Here is a 17,756-nt window from a genome sequence, read left to right on the forward strand (position 1 = left end):
ATGGGCACTGATTGATCTAAATTGACTCATGTGACTTGGCCAGGAGGATATTCTGCTCTGTTTGTCCCGGTCTGACTTACATGCTTTTCCCTAGAGCTGGACGATGAGTCATCTCCACATAAACCACACTTGACTGAGAAGGGGACAGAGATAGTTGCCCAAGAGAGAATGACGAGGGTGTATCCTGAACATGGTGCATGAATGCCAGCCAAGCAGGAACAGCAATTGTTCATTAAAAAGCACTGTTTTAGGGTGCTCCCCAGTTCCACTAAGATATGAACCTCAAACAAGGTATTATTGCCTTAATAAAGAAAGGCATTGAGCCCTCATGACCCTCTACAGTAATCACATATCATTAACATCGGGTAAACAGGCCACCATAGAAGCTATTTCTAGGAAACCAGACCCATTTCTTCACTTAGTTATTTGGTATATATTTATTGTAGCACCTACCATGTATCAAGTCAGCATTTATTTAGCTGCTGATGTTCTAGGTGCTGGGGATACAGTGATGATTCCCATTCAATCTTGCCTTCTGGTTTAACCTTTTGAAACTCTAATGAATTGCTTGAGATATCTCAGATGCACCCTGACTGTCCATAGGCCGTGCATGTGTTTATTTACAGTTGGGATGGTTCATTGCCACTCTGGATGGATGGCCAATAATTTGCTCAGGCACTTAAACTTACTGGAAAAAGAAAAAGCAAAAAACCAAACCACTGCTTCTTCACTAGCCTTAACTTGGCTGTTATGTTTGTACTGGAGAATGTCTGGAAGAAGCATTCAACTTAAATGCAGCAGAAGTGTAAAATAGCACATGTGAAAGAAAATAGGTAAGAATTGTTAATACATCCCTTCAAAGGAAGAGAGCCTCTCCTGAGGTGTTGAAGGTATTTGCATAACCTAATTTCCCACACCAGGATCTTTGCCGTTATCCATTCACGTGTTGAGATCTCTCTAAAATAGAGGGTAGTCATTTGTACTTTTACTTGAATAATAGTCATTTATAATTTTACTTGAATATTCCAACAAATATTAGTCAGAAACATCTCCTTAGAGCAATATATCATAGAACCTTGTGTCCAAAAGCTGCATGGAAATTAGTGAATGAGTGTTCATTCATTCAACACCTATTCATTGAGCCACGTGCCAGGCACTGTTCTGAGAGTATTCCAGAGCCCAGCAAAGATACTGATGAGGTCAACACATCATTCAAGATGCAATGCCTCCACATTTGAGGAAGAGTCAGCAACGCAAAGAGAACAAAACATTGTAGATGTGGAGCCAGAAGTCTTGAGTTAGAAACCCTTCACTGACACACCAGCTGTGTGTCCCTGGGCTGGTCAGATCACCTCCCTGACTTCCTTTGCTGATCTTGTAATCTGAGAAGCAGCATCAGGGAAGGTAAAGAGGAGGCTACAATGAGAGGAGGTTAGGAGCTCAGACAATGAAGTCTCTGAGGTGACCATTTAATTCCCAGTTCCCTACTTCAGAGTTGTGTGACCAGGGTGAGTTCCTTATCTCTGATCTCAGTGTTCCCATCTGTAAAATGGGGTTTATAAGAGGTCCACCTCACAGGACTGTTGTAAGAAACACCAGAGATACGGCACTTAGAGCACTTAGGCTGGTGCCTGGTGTGTAATGAGCCCTTGTTAAATGTGATCGGATACTTCTCCCATTCTGGCTACTAAAACAGATATTGCTGTTGTTGTTACCTTGGTAGACAACTTTAATTATTTCAGTCGGTGCTGAATTCATTCACTCATTTAACATATGTTTAGTGAGGCCTACTCTGCACCAGGCACAGCTCAGTGATGGGGAGAGAGCTGTTAACAAAACAGAAGAGTTCCTGCCGATGGGAGGCTTAAATCCTAGTGGAGAGAGAGAGATAATAAATTAGTAAGCAATCAAACAAATACATAAGTAATATATGTTCAGAGGTTGACATGTGCTCTGCAGCAAATAAAATGGAAAGATGTAACAAAGAGGCTGAAGGTAGGGAAGTCTTCAGATCATAGGCATCTTGCCCATGATGTGAATGCTGAGAAGACAGCAGTTATGTCTAAGGCCTGAAGGAGGGCTCTGGCTGATGCCTAAATCTCATGTATTCTAATTTTATTTGCAACCAATAGTAAGCAAATATCCCTTTTGAGAATGGGGATCGGGGTTCAAGAAAGAGGGCTCAGGTCAAATTCCAGTTGGCCTGTAATACATTCAGAGGGGCATCTGATGTTAATACTTCTGTCTCTCTGTCTCTCTCGGTCTCTCTGTCTCTTTCTCATGCACACACACACACTTCTTCTGAGATTTTATGATTCATTTTTAAAGCTACTCTAGGTCTTAGATTAGGGAGTAATGCAGGCTAACCTGAGCAGAGTCTTCAGCTTTACTTGGGTTTAAAATCTAGCACCAAACTATCCTCTGGACCCTTTCTTACATCATCTTCTTTGGCCTAAAGCACAGAGCTCCTGTTGGTGGCTGTTCCTGTGTCTTGTCACATCCTGGACATGGGAAGTTCTTCTCCTGGCATACGAGGCCCCCTGCCAGACTCATCACTCTGCACTTGCTCATGGTATCCTAAATCCAAATGACTTGCCCTTCCTCGGCCATTCCCTGCTCCCTCTCCTCTTTGGGTCTTTCCACTTTTGTTTCTCTGAAACTCCCTGTCTCCTATCTGAGGTCCCATCTTTTCCTGCTGGACAATTTCTTACTCTCCCGGCAAGACTCAGAGCAGGTAGCCGTTGAGAGGATCCGCCTCCTGGATCCTCTTCGTCTCCCACCAAACTGGGTTCAGAACCTCTTCTATCTGCCCCCATGATCTTGCTGGATGAAAGCTATGAATTTATTACATGCCATTCTCCCTCAGGAGACAACGAGCTCCTAGAGGGCAGGTCTTTATGCTATTTATACCTGTGTCCATGTGACATCTCATGGCACTGTCCCACAGAACTTTCCACAATGATGAAAATGTTCTTTGTCTGCACAGTCCAACACAGTAGCCAAAATGGCTTCTGAGCACTTGAAATGTGGCCACATTCACTGAGGAGGTGAATTTTAAATTTTATTTAACTTTAATGAAATTGAAATAGCCACCTGTGGCTGGTGGACAGTATAGATTAGCACTCTATGTAGCACGTGTTAGGTGTTAATAAATGTCTCTTGAAGGAGGATATGGTTGCAGAACTTTCTATTTTTTATATGATGGTAAGTTTTTGAGAGATCTATTAGTGCCTTTTATTTTTAGTAAATTTGATCCCTCTAACCCATTAATAATACTCTCCTCCCAATTCATTCACTGGACCCAAACATCAAATTTATTAATTGATTCATTATCCTATTGTGGCTAAGCTTATAGACTCTGGGGTCAAACAAAACCCAAGTTTCATCTACGTTCACCACTTACTAGCACTACTAGCTATGTACCCACGTCTCAAGTATTTAACTTCTCCAGGATTCAGGTTCCTTATCTGCAAAATGGGAATACGAATAATGCCCAGGTCAAGACTATTTGTGAGGCTTATATAAGATAATGCATGTAGAATATTTAGCACATTGCTGGGCACATAGCACTCAGTAAGCATTAAGGTATACATATTGATTTTTCATTTATGCAAATCACATTTATTGAGCACCTACTATGTTCCAGATGCTCTGTTAAGGGATGGCAATAAAAAGTTTTCAAGCTAGTGAGGATTTAAAAACTACTATAGGAAAAACTGTGGTTTGGAAAGGACAGTTTATCACAATATGTGCATCAACACCTCATGTTTTAAACCAAAAAATCATATTGAAGTATTTTCTTTTCAAAGGGATAAATTTATCCCAAGTCATTTTTTTTAAACATGGAAGCTCAGAATTTGCACCCACACCACTAAGCCCTTACTATGTGCTTGTTAATTTATGCTTAATCTAGATCAACATTCTTTTTCATTAGCAAGTAATAAATTTGTGTACGGTGTTAAGCTTTTATATTGTGAAATCCAGCTCAGAAAGAAAGATTTTTCTGCTCCCTGGAGGACTAAGTTTTCTGACTTTGATTTATCATTTATGCATCTCATCCATTATTGATATGTTACAGCTTTTACATAAGGCGCCGACCTTTTGAAATAAAAATAAAACTACATCGTCCTGTTCTCTTTCTTGTTGATACTGTTTTTAGGGTACAAGTGATTCTTGTGTTCTGCGGAATTTGCTTTGAAGCTTCCTTTCTTTGAAAACAAACAGCAGGAAGGCCCCCAAAAACCCAGTCTTTCCTATTTTTTTTTAAGGTTTTCAAAATAACATTTATTTCTTAAAAGTTAACAGTCTTTCCTATTGCGTGGAAAAGCTGCATGGATGTGTCTAATTTTAAATTCTGAAGTGCAAATGTCATGTAATGAAAGTATCAGCAGTTACTTAAATGTGGTTAAATATGGAAACTCGGCATAAAGTCGATGTTTATTTGCAGCCAGTGACAGTGATAAGGGCAGGAGCCCTCCTGGTAAGTGGCTTTCAGCCACTGTTAATCGGCTGATGAATGGATTGGTGCGAGGCTGGTCACAAGGAAGCGTCTCATCCCCTGTAATGGAACGCGTTCATCTGTCTAGTGGCTGGTGAGAGCCAGAGACCACGTGTGCTGATGAGTCCATTATTCTGCCCAGAGCACCCTCTGCGGCTGGCAAAAGGAGGCAGATATCAGGAGACTTTGACCTGAATCAGAGTGGAAACTTACAGACTCACAGAATGTCACAACTGGACGAGATCCTGGCGATCATCTCATCCAACCTCTATTATTTTAGATGAGGAAATTTCCATGCGAAAAAAATATACCAGCATTTATTAATCAGTGCACATGTAATGCACTCCCTGCTTAAAATCTGCAGCTGGCTGCACACTGCCCTGCAGGCAGTTCCTTAATCAGACATCAAGGCCATTTATGAACTGGGTTCTGCCTCTCTCTCTCTCTGTGTCTCTCATCTCATCACAAAAGCCGTATTGAGCTTCCTGCTTGAGGAACTCCTGTTCAAGCTTTAGCTGTCTACTTGGATGTCTCCTCCAGGAAGCTTTCCCTGACTCCCCAAGACTGGGCTGAGTACACTGTCATCTCTGTTCTTTTTCCTCTCCTAGCAGCTGCCTCTCTACCATAACTGTCTATTTACCATATGTTCCTCTTACTTGACCAGGAGTTCCTTGAGACATTGTCTAATCCACCATTGTACGTGCAAGGTATCCAGCATATCGTAGGTGCCCATTAAATATCTGTTGACCAAATGGGATGGCTCATATTATATGCCAAGCACTGCAGTAGATACCTGGAATACAAAGCGGAGTAAGACACGCTCTCTGTTCTGGAAGAACTCAGGTTAATTCATTCAGTTCATTCATGACTTTTCTTACTAAGGACATTTTATCAGTTTACCAAGTTTGAAAAAGTCACATTTCTCAGTTTTGGAAAAAGTTTAGAGGGACACTTGAAATTCCCAGTTTTTCAAACAAACATTGCTAAAGAATACCACCACCGTTAGAAATCAGATGAAAGGAGGGAATTCCCTGGCAGTCCAGTGGTAAGGACTCTGCACTTTCACTCCTGTGGCCCCGTGTTCAATCCCTGGTTGGAGAACTAAGATCCTGCAAGCTGCGTGGCACAGCTGAAAAAGAAAAGAAAAGAAATGAAAGAAATCAGATGAAAGGAACCTCAAATAATTTGATCCCAATTAAGCAGTCCCCTCACAAGTGACAAGAAAGAAACAAGCTCGTATTTGTTGTTCAGAAGAACCACTGCCAGGGTAATCCCAGGGCCAGTAATTATTCTCTCTTATACCTGCTCAGGTAACACGCAAGAATGAGACGTAAGAGACCTGTAGAATGTTAGGACTTGAAGAGGCTTTGCAAAGCCCAACCCCCTTCTGTTACAGAGGAGAAGATGGCATACCTAAGAGAATTGATTGGTCAAGGTCGAGTAGAAAGTTAGTGGCCACCCTGGGCCTTGGAGCGCCACTGGGCTGTGTTCCTTCTCTGATGAGTTACCATTCAGAGCCATGTCCCCAAATCTCCTGACCCCAACTACTCATCTTCCGACACACATCTGGTTATGGCTGTGGACTTCCCTTCTGCCTAGAAACTGAACCCTAATTTGTATTTGGAAACCTACCCTTAACACTCATGGGGAAGCTCACCCCACTCCAGCTTGGGGGATACACCTGACTTAAGCCAATCAGCACATTCCACTCAGCACCCTGGTTTTCAGTCTGAGTTGAAAGTCAGAGGAATTCCTCACTGATTCAGACTTAGCAAAGATGGTCTTTACAGCTGAGCTCTGTCTAGTTAGGCAGAGCTCAGGATAAAAAGCCTCCCAACTGCCTAAATTATCAGGGATTTCTGATATTGGGGAGGGGGTGGGATCTCTGAACAGAAGCCTCTCTTGGAATATAGGAATGACTTATAAATGTCGACAAGGGCCCTCAGCAACTGCTGAAAGATCATTTCCATCAGAAATACCAAAGTCAGGTAGAGACTCTCCTTATTCTAAACATCAGCACCAAGACCCTCACTTCCTCTCACTCATGGTCCAGGGAAGTCCATTTACTACCATGTTTCAGCCAGCATGGTGCCTTGTTTGATTTCTGTTTGCAAGTAATCTGCAGTTCCCAGCTCCCCAATCAATCAGTTATTTAATTCAATAATTAATTTATGGGGCTTCCCTGGTGGCGCAGTGGTTGAGGGTCCGCCTGCCGATGCAGGGGACATGGATTCGTGCCCCAGTCTGGGAAGATCCCACATGCCGCGGAGCGGCTGGGCCCGTGAGCCATGGCCGCTGAGCCTGAGCCTCCGGAGCCTGTGCTCCGCAACGGGAGAGGCCACAACAGTGAGAGGCCCGCATACTGCAAAAAATAATAATAATAATAATAATAAATTTATGAATTAATCCAGGCAATTTAACAGTTCATCATGCCCGGAGCTATGTAAAGATGTCAACAGCTGTTACAGATCCTCCAATGGCTATTTGGATGTAGACACTACCACCAAACATTTTTCTCAAGCAATTTATTTTAGTTCAGGAAACTTTTATTGAGTACCTACTGTATACCAGGCCCCCATGAGGGGATCAGAAGTGAGTAAGATATACTCCTAATCTCACATTTTCTAGTTGGGGAGCCAGACAGGTAAAAAGAGATACCGATCTCTTGTGACTTTCCTAAAGCCAGTATTCTGGTGTCAAACCCAATGAAGCATCTTCACTGTCCAGGATGGCTCTGGCTTCAGCCCAGGCTACAGTTATTTAATTTTCAAGTGTGCAAGGAATTTGAAAACATTTTTTGGAAAAAGAAAAGTCCCTCTTGATGTTAAGTGCTGAGGATCATTGCTGTTATTTCTTGCTAATGACAGACAATTCTAGGCACACAGTGTGTATTTTTAAAAACAAGACTAAATAATAGATTGAGGCTCTTTTCAGTAAAGCTGCACTGCAGTGATGCTAATGAAAGAGAATCCTCCTGGCCAATGTGGGAAGTGGAAGATGCAGGACCTAGTAGGAGACAAGGTGCCACAAATAAGAACCATCCCACCTCCAAACAAAAATCCCACGAACAACGAGGGCTCTCGGGGAGATCTGCCAAGTGGTTGGTATCATTATAATAAGGAAAAGCATGTTTAAAAGTTCCTAGTGACTCTAGGCCACTAGAAGGTACAAACTTCCAGTTATAAGATAAATAAATCCTGGGATGTAATGTACAGCCTGGTGATTATAGTTAATAATACTGTTTTGTATATTTGAAAATTGCTAAGAGAGTCATTCTCAAATGTTCTCATCACAGAAAAAAATTTGTAACTATGTATGGTGATGTACGTAAATTAGACTTATTGTAGTAATCATTTCATAATATATATATAATAAACATATATTGAATTATTATGTTGCACACCTGAAAATAATATAAAGTCATATGTCAATTATATCTCATTAAATTGTTTTAAAAAGAAGTTTCTAGTGACTGTTAGACTTGCCACTTTTTAAAAAGCTACCATCTATTGAAAGCCCACTGTGTGTTAGGTACTTTCTATGTCAGTTACTTCATTTAATGCTCATTAACTGTCCTATGAAGTAGGTATGACTGTCTACTTCACAGCTTGGAGAAGTTAAATTACGAATCGAGCTCAAAGGCTTGCAATGAAGAAGTCTGAGGCTCTAATAGGACTGGCCCACTAATACTGTGTCACAAGTGGAAACGAGGTCCACTCCCAACCCCCAGAGTAAGTGTCATAGGGACATTATGTGTTCATGGATTTTTTTAATTGTCAAACATATCATGTGTAAAAATGTATATTACATATGTAGTTTAAAGAGTAATGATAAAACAAACTCTCATATATTTTCCACCAAGCTTATGAAGCAGAATGTTGTTATTTTGTTCGAGGTCTCTTGCACCTTTTCCTTTATCATCTGTATATGTATATGTTATTTACTTTTGCCTGCTTTTATATGATGGAATGATGCCTTTACATTTTCTCCTGTGACTTAATTCTTTAGCATTATGTTTTAGCAATTCATCCAAATTGATTTGTGTAGCTGTGGTTTATTCAATTTTACTGCTACATGGCTTTCCAATGTATGAATATGTCACAATTTATTTATCCATCCTATTGCTGATGGGAATTTGGATTGTTTCTAGCTCTGCTAACTGCACTGCTATGAACAACCTTGTGTATGTCTGTTGGTGCATATGTGTAAGAGCTTTTCTAGGGCAAATACCTCCAGTGGAATTGCCAGGTTCCAGTGTGTGAGCTCAGCTTGATAATTCCAAAGTGTTTACCAAAGGGACTGGACCAATTTTAATTCCTATAATCAGTGGATGAAATTTTTCATTGTTCTCCTACCTCTCCACCTTGATATTGACCAATGTATAAAATTTTGCCATTCTGGTGAGTGAAAAATAGTATTTTATTGTAATGTTAATTTACATCATCTGTACTAATAAGTTTAGGCATTTTTAAATATATTAATGGACCATTTGTACTTCCTTTTCTATGAAATGTCTGTTCAACCCTTTTGCCTATTTTTCTTTTGGGTTTTCTCTTTTCCATATTGATTTGTAGGAGTGCTTTATATTTTCTGGATACTAAGTTTTCTTGTCAGTTATATGTGGTATAAATATATTTTTAGTTTCAAGCTTTCTTTTTTCTCTTCAGGGATTTTTTTTTTTTTGATGGACAGAAGTTCTTATTTTAAAACTTTTTATTTTTAAATATTTTCAAACTTAGAGAAAGGTTATAAAATTAGTACAAAGAATTTCTTTCCACCAGATTTTCCAAATGTTAACATTTTACCACATTTGCTTGATCATTCCATTTATCTATGTTATATTTTTTCTTGCTACTGTAAACAGTATCTTTAAAAATTACATATTACAACTTATTGTTGGTGTTTAGAGATGCAGTTGACTTTTTAAATTGTTTTTGCATCCAGAAAACTTGCTGAACTCTCAAATTCTAAAATTTCGGTAGATTGGCATGCTTTTCAGGTAAATAATTAAATAATCTGCAAACTGTGACAGTTTTTGCTATATTTCCAGTCTGTATCATGCTGTACTTTTCAGACCAATATCTTCAGTCCCAAGCTAAATAGGCATATTGATAATGACCATCCTTGTCTTGTTCCTCATCTTAAATGGAATGTTTTCAGCATTTCACCATTAGAATTATATTTGGGGTATTTTTTCTTCTCTTTTTTTGAGGATATCTATTATCAGGCTATGAAAGTCCCCTTTCATTCCATTTGAGAAAAATTTTGTTTAAAAAAATCCTGAATAAATATTAACTTTTATTGAATGCTTTTTCTTGTATCTACTGAAATGATTGTATATGGTTTTTCTCCTTTCATCTGTTAATGGGGTATATCTCATCAATCAGCTGTCTAATGTTGCATCCCTGGGATAAACCCAACTTGGCCATATGCATTATCTTTATTAATTCATGGTAGGATTCAATTTATCAGTATTTTGTTTAAGGCTTTTGTTATTTTCCTTTTTCTTCTGTCTTTTTACAGTTTGGATATGTAGGTAATTGTTTTAGCTGTCTTTTTCTGCATAAAGATCTGTTCCAATTATCCATTGCTATATAACAAACTATGCCAAACTTAGTGGTGTAAAACAGCACAATTATTTATGATTGTCTCTCATGGCTCTGGGGGTCGACCAATCTCTACTAGGTCATTCTCAGTTGGAATCTTCCATGTGTTTGCAGTCAGATGGTGGCTGGGACTGGAATCATCAAAGCTTTCTCACTCATATGTCTGCTGCTTGAGCTGGGAAGACTCAAGCTGCTGGTGGGGGGGGGCAGGAAACTTGGCTCCTAGGCATTACTTTTTTTTTTTTCTTTTTTTTTTTTTTGGCGGTACGCGGGCCTCTCACTGTTGTGGCCTCTCCCGTTGCGGAGCACAGGCTCCAGAAGCGCAGGCTCAGCAGCCATGGCTCACGGGCCCAGCCACTCCGCGGCATGTGGGATCCTCCCGGACTGGGGCACGAACCTGTGTCCCCTGCATCGGCAGGCGGACTCTCAACCACTGCGCCACCAGGGAAGTCCTAGGCATCACTTTTTATCTCCATGTGATCTCTCCTTGTGGTTTCTCCAGCATAGCAGCTTCTTGGGAGTTGGACTTCTATCAGAGAGAGTGTGCCAAGAGAAACTGTTCAAAGCTGACCAGTACCTTCAGCTTTTTCTAACCTAACCTTGGAAGTTTTATGGCATCTCTTCTGCCACATCCTTTGTGTTGAAGTCAAAGCAGGCTCCAAGTGAGGGAATGTAGACTTTGCCTTTTGATGGGAGAAGTGTCAAAGATCTTGTGACATGATTCAAAACCATCAGAGTTAGACTAGCCCTATAAAATTATTTAAGGAGTGTTTCCTCTATTTTTTATCCTCCAGAGTATTTGTACCAGATTAGAATTAATATATTACTGACAATTTTGGTAATACTAACCTGTAACAGTATCTGGACTGTGCATTTTCTTTGTAGGAATATTTTTGACTACACATTAATTTTTTTTTTTTTTTTTTTTTTTTTTTTTGCGGTTCGCGGGCTTCTCACTGTTGTGGCCTCTCCCGTTGCGGAGCACAGGCTCTGGATGCGCAGGCTCAGTGGCCATGGCTCACGGGCCCAGCCGCTCCACGGCATGTGGGATCTTCCCGGACCGGGGCACGAACCCACGTCCCCCGTATCGGCAGGCGGATTCTCAACCACTGCGCCACCAGGGAAGCCCTATACGTTAATTTTTTAAGGTAGTTATAGGACTCTCTATCTTTTCATTGCTTTTTGAGTCAGTTTTAACAAGTAATATTTTTGTAGGAATTTGCCCATTTCATCCAATTTTCAAATTTCACAAATTGGAATTGTATGGTAGGCAAAATAATGCCATCTCCCCTCCTGCCCCCCACTAAACATGTCCACACTCCAATCCCTGGAACCCTTGGATATATGTTATCTTAAAAGGCAAAAAGGTCTTTGCAGATGTGATTAAGTGTACAGACCTTGAGATGGGAAAATTATCTTGGGTATCCCAGTGGGCCCATTGAATAACACGAGTCCTTAAAAGCACAGGATCATTCCCAGCTATGGTTAGAGAGAGGGAGATGCAACTATGAAAGAAAAGTCAGAGAGATGTGACATGAGAAGGAGTTGATCCACCAGCCTGGCTTTGAACATGGGGGAAGGAAGTCATGAGCAAAGAACGTGGATGGCCTCCAGAAGTGGGGAATGGCCCTCAGCTGATGGCCAGCAACAGCAAGGAAACTTTCCTCCCCTAGAGCCTCCAGAAAGGCATGCAGTCCTGTGGACACCTTGAGTTTAGCCCAGTGAACCCTTTATCAGCCTTCTGGCCTACCAAACTGTAAGATCATACATTTGTGTTGCTTAAGCCACTAAATGTGCGGTAATTTGTTATGGCATCAATAGAAAACTAAACCAAGTTGTTCACATCTTATTATTATTTGCTTAATTTCTGTAAAATGTATGGTTTTGTCCCCTTTTAATGACTAATATTGTTTATTTGGTCTCTTTCTCTCTCTCTCATTAATCTTGCTGGAGATTTGTCTATTTTTTCAGGTTGTTTTCAAAGCCCTAACTTTTGCTTTAATTATTTCCATATCAGTGTTTGTTTTAAACTCATTAATTTGTGGCTTTATCTTTATTATTTTCTCCCTTTTATTTTCTTCGTTTTATTTTTCTAACTGCTTAAGTTGGAAGTTTGACTTCTTTATTCTGAGATGTTCTTAACCTATTGTAGGCATTTAGGACCATAAATTTCCCTGTTAACTACAACTTTAACTGAATCTAGGTTTTTATACGTGGTATTTTCATTATGTTGCATTTTAACTACTGTCTAAAATCTATTATTATTTCTTCTTAGATCCATGAGTCATCTTTAGAACTGTGGTTTGAAATTCATAGACTAATGGGATTATTCTAGTTACCTTTTTGTTGTTCATTTCTAACTTCTAGCTAACTGACAACTACTCAACTCTGTCATTGTCACATAAAAGCAGCCCTAGCCATTCATAAATAAACAGGCAGAGCTGGGTTCCAAAAGCACATGAAAGCCTGGGTTTGGCCTATGGGCTACAGTTCACTAACGCCTGCTTGAAGGACTCTCTCCCCTCATGGCCTTTTTCTCAGGGTCCCCAGGACTCCCATGCATGATGGCTGAGGGCTCCAAGAGGGCAAAAGTGGGAATGCAAGTCTCTCAGTACTTAAGCCTGGAACTCACAGAACTTCACTCCCGCTATGGTCTATTGGACAAAGCAAGCCACAAGACCAACCTAGATGCAAGGAGTGAGGAAATAGACTCCACCTATGAGGGGAGATGCTGCAAAGAAACATTTTGTGGCAATATTTAATCTCTACCAGTATCTAGACTGCCTTACTGACAGAAATGGAAGTTCAGGGATTGTATATATTTTTAAATAAATAGACTATTTTATGAGAAGTTTTAGGCTTACAGAAAATCAACAGACAGTACAGAATTTCCATGCCAGTTTTTTTAATATTTATTTATTCCTTGCCTGTTTCTCCCATAGTTTTCTCTATTATTAACCTCTTGCTTAGTCTGGTGAATTTGTTACAATTGTTAAACCAATATGGATACATTATTATAAACTGAAGCCCGTAGTTTCCATTAGGATTCACTCGTTGTGTTATACAGTTCTATGGGTTTTGACAAATGCATAATATCATAATCCACTGGTATAGCAGCATGCAGAATAGTTTCACTGCCTGAAAAATCTCCTGTGTTCCTCCTATTCATCCTTCCCTCTCTCTGAGCTCCTAGGAACCACTGATCTTTTTTCTGTCTCTATAGTTTTACCTTTTCCAGAAGGTTATATACAGTTGATCTTTGAGCAACAGGGTTTGAGGTGAGTGGGTCCACTTTTACATGGACTTTTTCCAATACTAAACACTACAGAACTACATGATCCATAGATGCGTAACCATGGATGTGGAGGGCTGACTATAGTTATAAGTGGATTTTCCACTGCGAGGGGGTTGGCTCCCCTAACCCTTGCATTGTTCAAGGGTCAACTGTAGTTGGAATCATATAGGACGTAGTTCTTTCAAGTTGACTTCTTTCACTTTACAATACGCATTTAAGTTTCCTCCAAGTCTTTTTGTGGCTTAATAGTTCAGTTATTTCTATGCTGAATAGTATTCCATTGTACCTCAATTTGTTTATCCATTCACCTATTGAAGGGCATTTTGGTTGCTTTGAATGTGGGGACAATTATGAATAAACTTACTATTTAACATTTGTGTGTGGCATTTTTTTATGGATTTAAGTTTTCAACTCATGTAGGTAAATACCAAGGAGCACAATTGCTGGATCACATGGTAAAACTATGTTTCCCTTTAGCTTTGTAAGAAACTGACAAAGTGTCTTTCAAACTGGCTGTATTATTTGATATCATTCTCCCTTGGGTCCCACCAGCAATGAGTGAGAGTTCCTGTTGCTCCACATCTTCACCAGCATTTGGTGTTGTCAGGTTTTGTTTTGTTTTGTTTTTTAATTTTAGCCACTCTAACAGGTGTTTAGTGGTATCTCCACCATCGCAGTCAACTCCTGCCATTGTTGTTTTAAGTTGAAATTCCCTAATAACATACAATCCTCAGCATTTTTTCATATGCTTATTTGTCATTTGTATATCTTCTTTGGCAAGGTGTTTGTTCAGGTCTTTTGCACATTTTTAAATTGAGTTGTCATCTTATTGTTGAGTTTTAAGAGTTCTTTTTATATTTTGGAAAGAAGTCTGTTTATCAGATATTTTCTAAATATTTTCTCCCAGTCTACGGCTTGTCTTTTCACTCTCTTAAGGGATCCCACGTTTTAAAATATATAATAGTAAGATTTTCTCTTATATATTTCTATGTTTGTGACACCCCTCTATTATGACAGGGCCATTTATTTGCCTTGGAGAAGATTGGCTTTGTTCAGCATGATTGCAAAGGGAAGAGTCAATTTCTAGTTTTGACTTTCAAAATGAGAAGTTTGAGTCCCCAATAAGGCCATAATTTTGCAGCCAGATTTTACGTAGAGAGAAATATTTTGTTTTGTTTTATCTGTCTGTATTTTTTAAATTGAGGTAACATTGGTTTATAATGTTATATAAGTTTCATGTGTACGATATTATATTTCAAATTCTGTATATGCTATAGCATGCTTACCACCAAAAGTTTACTTTCCATCCATCACCACAGTGACGCTAATCTGTTCTCTGTATCTACGTGCTTGTCTTTGTTTGGTTGGGTTTGTTCATTTATCTTTTATTATTTTATTTTTTATGTTCCACTTATGAGTGAAATCAGATGGCATATGTCTGAGAAAGAAATGATTTCTAAAGTCCATAAGCCCCCTTGACCATATCACAAGTCAGGTGAATGTGAATGACAAGACATGACATCAGCCATGAGTGGAAATGAGGATATGATGTAAAGGAGGATCCTGACACATAGGAAAGAGGAAAAAAACCTACACTTCCATTCCAGTGTATTTAGGGAAAGAGATGGGTGGGAAGAGATGGTCCCTTTGTTCACTGCTTTTCCTGACCTCCATACTACCCCAATCTGTCTGATGAACCTCTTTTCTTCCCTCTACAAGATCCCCCGCTACTCCCCAGGTAACACGGCCCACTCTTTCCACTATGCCCCCACTGTTCTGTGTACACAGTCGTATTGTGGTGCCTGCAAACGCTATTGCAGTCAGTCATATCCAATCTGCTTCCCCATATTGTGAGCTCCTTGAGGCCAGGAGCTACTGATAATTTATCTCTATATGCATGTGCTTGGCACCATGCCTGGATCATTACAGACCTCTTGCTCAATACAGATGGCAGATTAAATGCATAAAGAAATGTGTGCTCAGGTCTGCCAGGGCAGGCAGGCAGGTGAAATGTTTAACAAGGAAAGCAACATTTGAGCTGTACTTTAAAGCTGATTTGGTGTTAACCCACCAGCAAAGTGGGAGGAAAAGCATTAGGAACAGCGTGGGTGAAGGCACAGAGATACGAAGCAGCACAGGGTACTTGAAGGGCTTCAGGTTAGTGTCTCCAGAGCTGCTATGAACTGAATGTTTGTGTCCTCCCAAAATTCATATGTTGAAATCCTAATAGGCAATGTGATCATATTTGGAGAGGGGCCTTTGGGAGGTAATTAGGGTTAGATTAGGTCATGCAGATGGGGCCCTCATGATGGAATTAATGCCTTTATAAATAGAGGAAGAGACGCGAGAGCTCGCTCTCTCCATGTGCACGCACCAAATAAAGGCCATGTGAGCACACAGCCAGAAAACAGCTGCCTACAAGCTAGGAAGCAGGCTCTCACCAGGAACCAAATCTACTGGCACCTTGATCTTGGCCTTCTCAGCCTCCAGAACTGTGAGAAATAAATGTCTGTTGTTTAAGCCACTCGATCTATGGTATTTTGTTATAGCAGCCCAAGCCAACTAAGATAACCACCTAGCAGAGTGCGTGGCTCACAGTGGGTGCTCAATAAATGTCTGTGGATGAATGAATGAATCAATGAATGAATGGATACATAGATATCATTTACTTCCTCACTGTAGGGGCATTTCTGTTTATAGAGCCAAACCTATTGTTTGTGTTTTAAAATGTAGGTTTTATTAATATTCAGGTATGGTGAAACCAACAGATCAGGAGATGATAGCCATTGAAAAGACAGTTCATTATACTTGTAGACCCCAGGAGAAGAGGACACACCATGCCATGGGGGGGCCACACAGAGAAACACCAGGGTCGGTCAGAAGACAGGAAGACTGAGGGGAAATGTGGGCAAGAGTCTTTATAGAAGTTTCCACAGGAAGAACAGGCAAAGCAGACTAAACAAGGTTAGGATTGGCTAGTTTGGATAATTTTGCACATTCTGGGGCTTGCAAAAAAAAAAATATTTAAAGACTATCCCTAGTGTCTGGTGCCTGAGTCTGGGGCGATTAGGAGAATAATGGTCCCATGTGTGAGAGCTCAGTAAAGGAGGCAGTTGGGGGTATGAGTTGTGCATGGCTGGTTTGCATTTGAAATGTATTTGCAGGTGAGTTATTTACTATCTCTGGGAATTGTCTAACCCTAGCAGGGACAGTTCTTCCAGGGTCCTCAAGGCCCAAGATATCAAAGCATCAAATACAGAAACTAGAAAACATGGTCATTACCTTTTGGCAATCGGGGAACCCTCTGCTCTGGGGCATTTGGAGATTGAGCTGTGACTACTGGGAACTTTCATGACCTGCCTTTTCAAGACTTGTCAAGATCATGTCTTGTCATACACCACCCTTTTTCATGCCAATTTTGCCACATTGTATTATTTCACTCATTCGTTCATTTAATAAACATTTACTGAACACCCACTATAAGTCAGGCACTGTGTCAGACAGGTCCTGGCAGTTTGGTCGGAGAGATAGACTAGGAATCAAGTAAAATCCCTGCCTGTGTGGTTAGTGCTCTAATGAACCCCTAAGTACAATTATCTTCAGATGCTCCTTGCCCTCCCCTGGTCTCCTTATAGGTAGGAAGGTCCCTTGATATCAAGCTTAGTGATATCTACAGAGGCAGTTTAACTTCTCATAATGCAAGATTTGCTTTTAATCAAAGAGAGGGCCTTTCCTCAGTCTGAAAGTTTTGTCTTTTTTGTGACTTTCAAGGGCAGTTTGCAGACCAGCATTTTAATAACTGGGCTCTCAGAGACAAGGCTGTAACTTTATTTATTTATTTAAAATTTATTTTATTTATTTATTTTTGGCTGCGTTGGGTCTTCGTTGCTGCACGCAGGCTTTCTCTAGTTGTGGCGAGCAGGGGCTACTCTTTGTTGTGGTGCACGGGCTTCTCATTGCAGTGGCTTCTCTTGTTGCAGAGCATGGGCTCTAGGCATGTGGGCTTCAGTAGCTGTGGCACGTGGATTCAGTAGTTGTGGCTCACGGGCTTTAGAACGCAGTATCAGTAGTTGTGGCGCACGGGTTTAGTTGCTCCGTGGCATGTGGGATCTTCCCGGACTGGGGCACGAACCCGTGTCCCCTGCATCGGCAGGCGGACTCTCAACCACTGCGCCACCAGGGAAGCCCAAGCAGGCAGATTCTTAACCACTGCGCCACCAGGTAAGCCCCCAAGGCTATGACTTTAAATAGTCCAATTGCTGGACTCACAGGGGCAATCTGAATATTGACCGTGAATTTTCAAATGGCCCTGGAAAGTGCTGAATGATTTTAGGAGAGATTTCCAATTAACTTGGGC

The sequence above is a fragment of the Mesoplodon bidens genome (genome assembly GCF_964165515.1).
Source record: "Mesoplodon bidens genome assembly, chromosome: 7".
NCBI classification, from domain to species: domain Eukaryota; kingdom Metazoa; phylum Chordata; class Mammalia; order Artiodactyla; family Ziphiidae; genus Mesoplodon; species Mesoplodon bidens.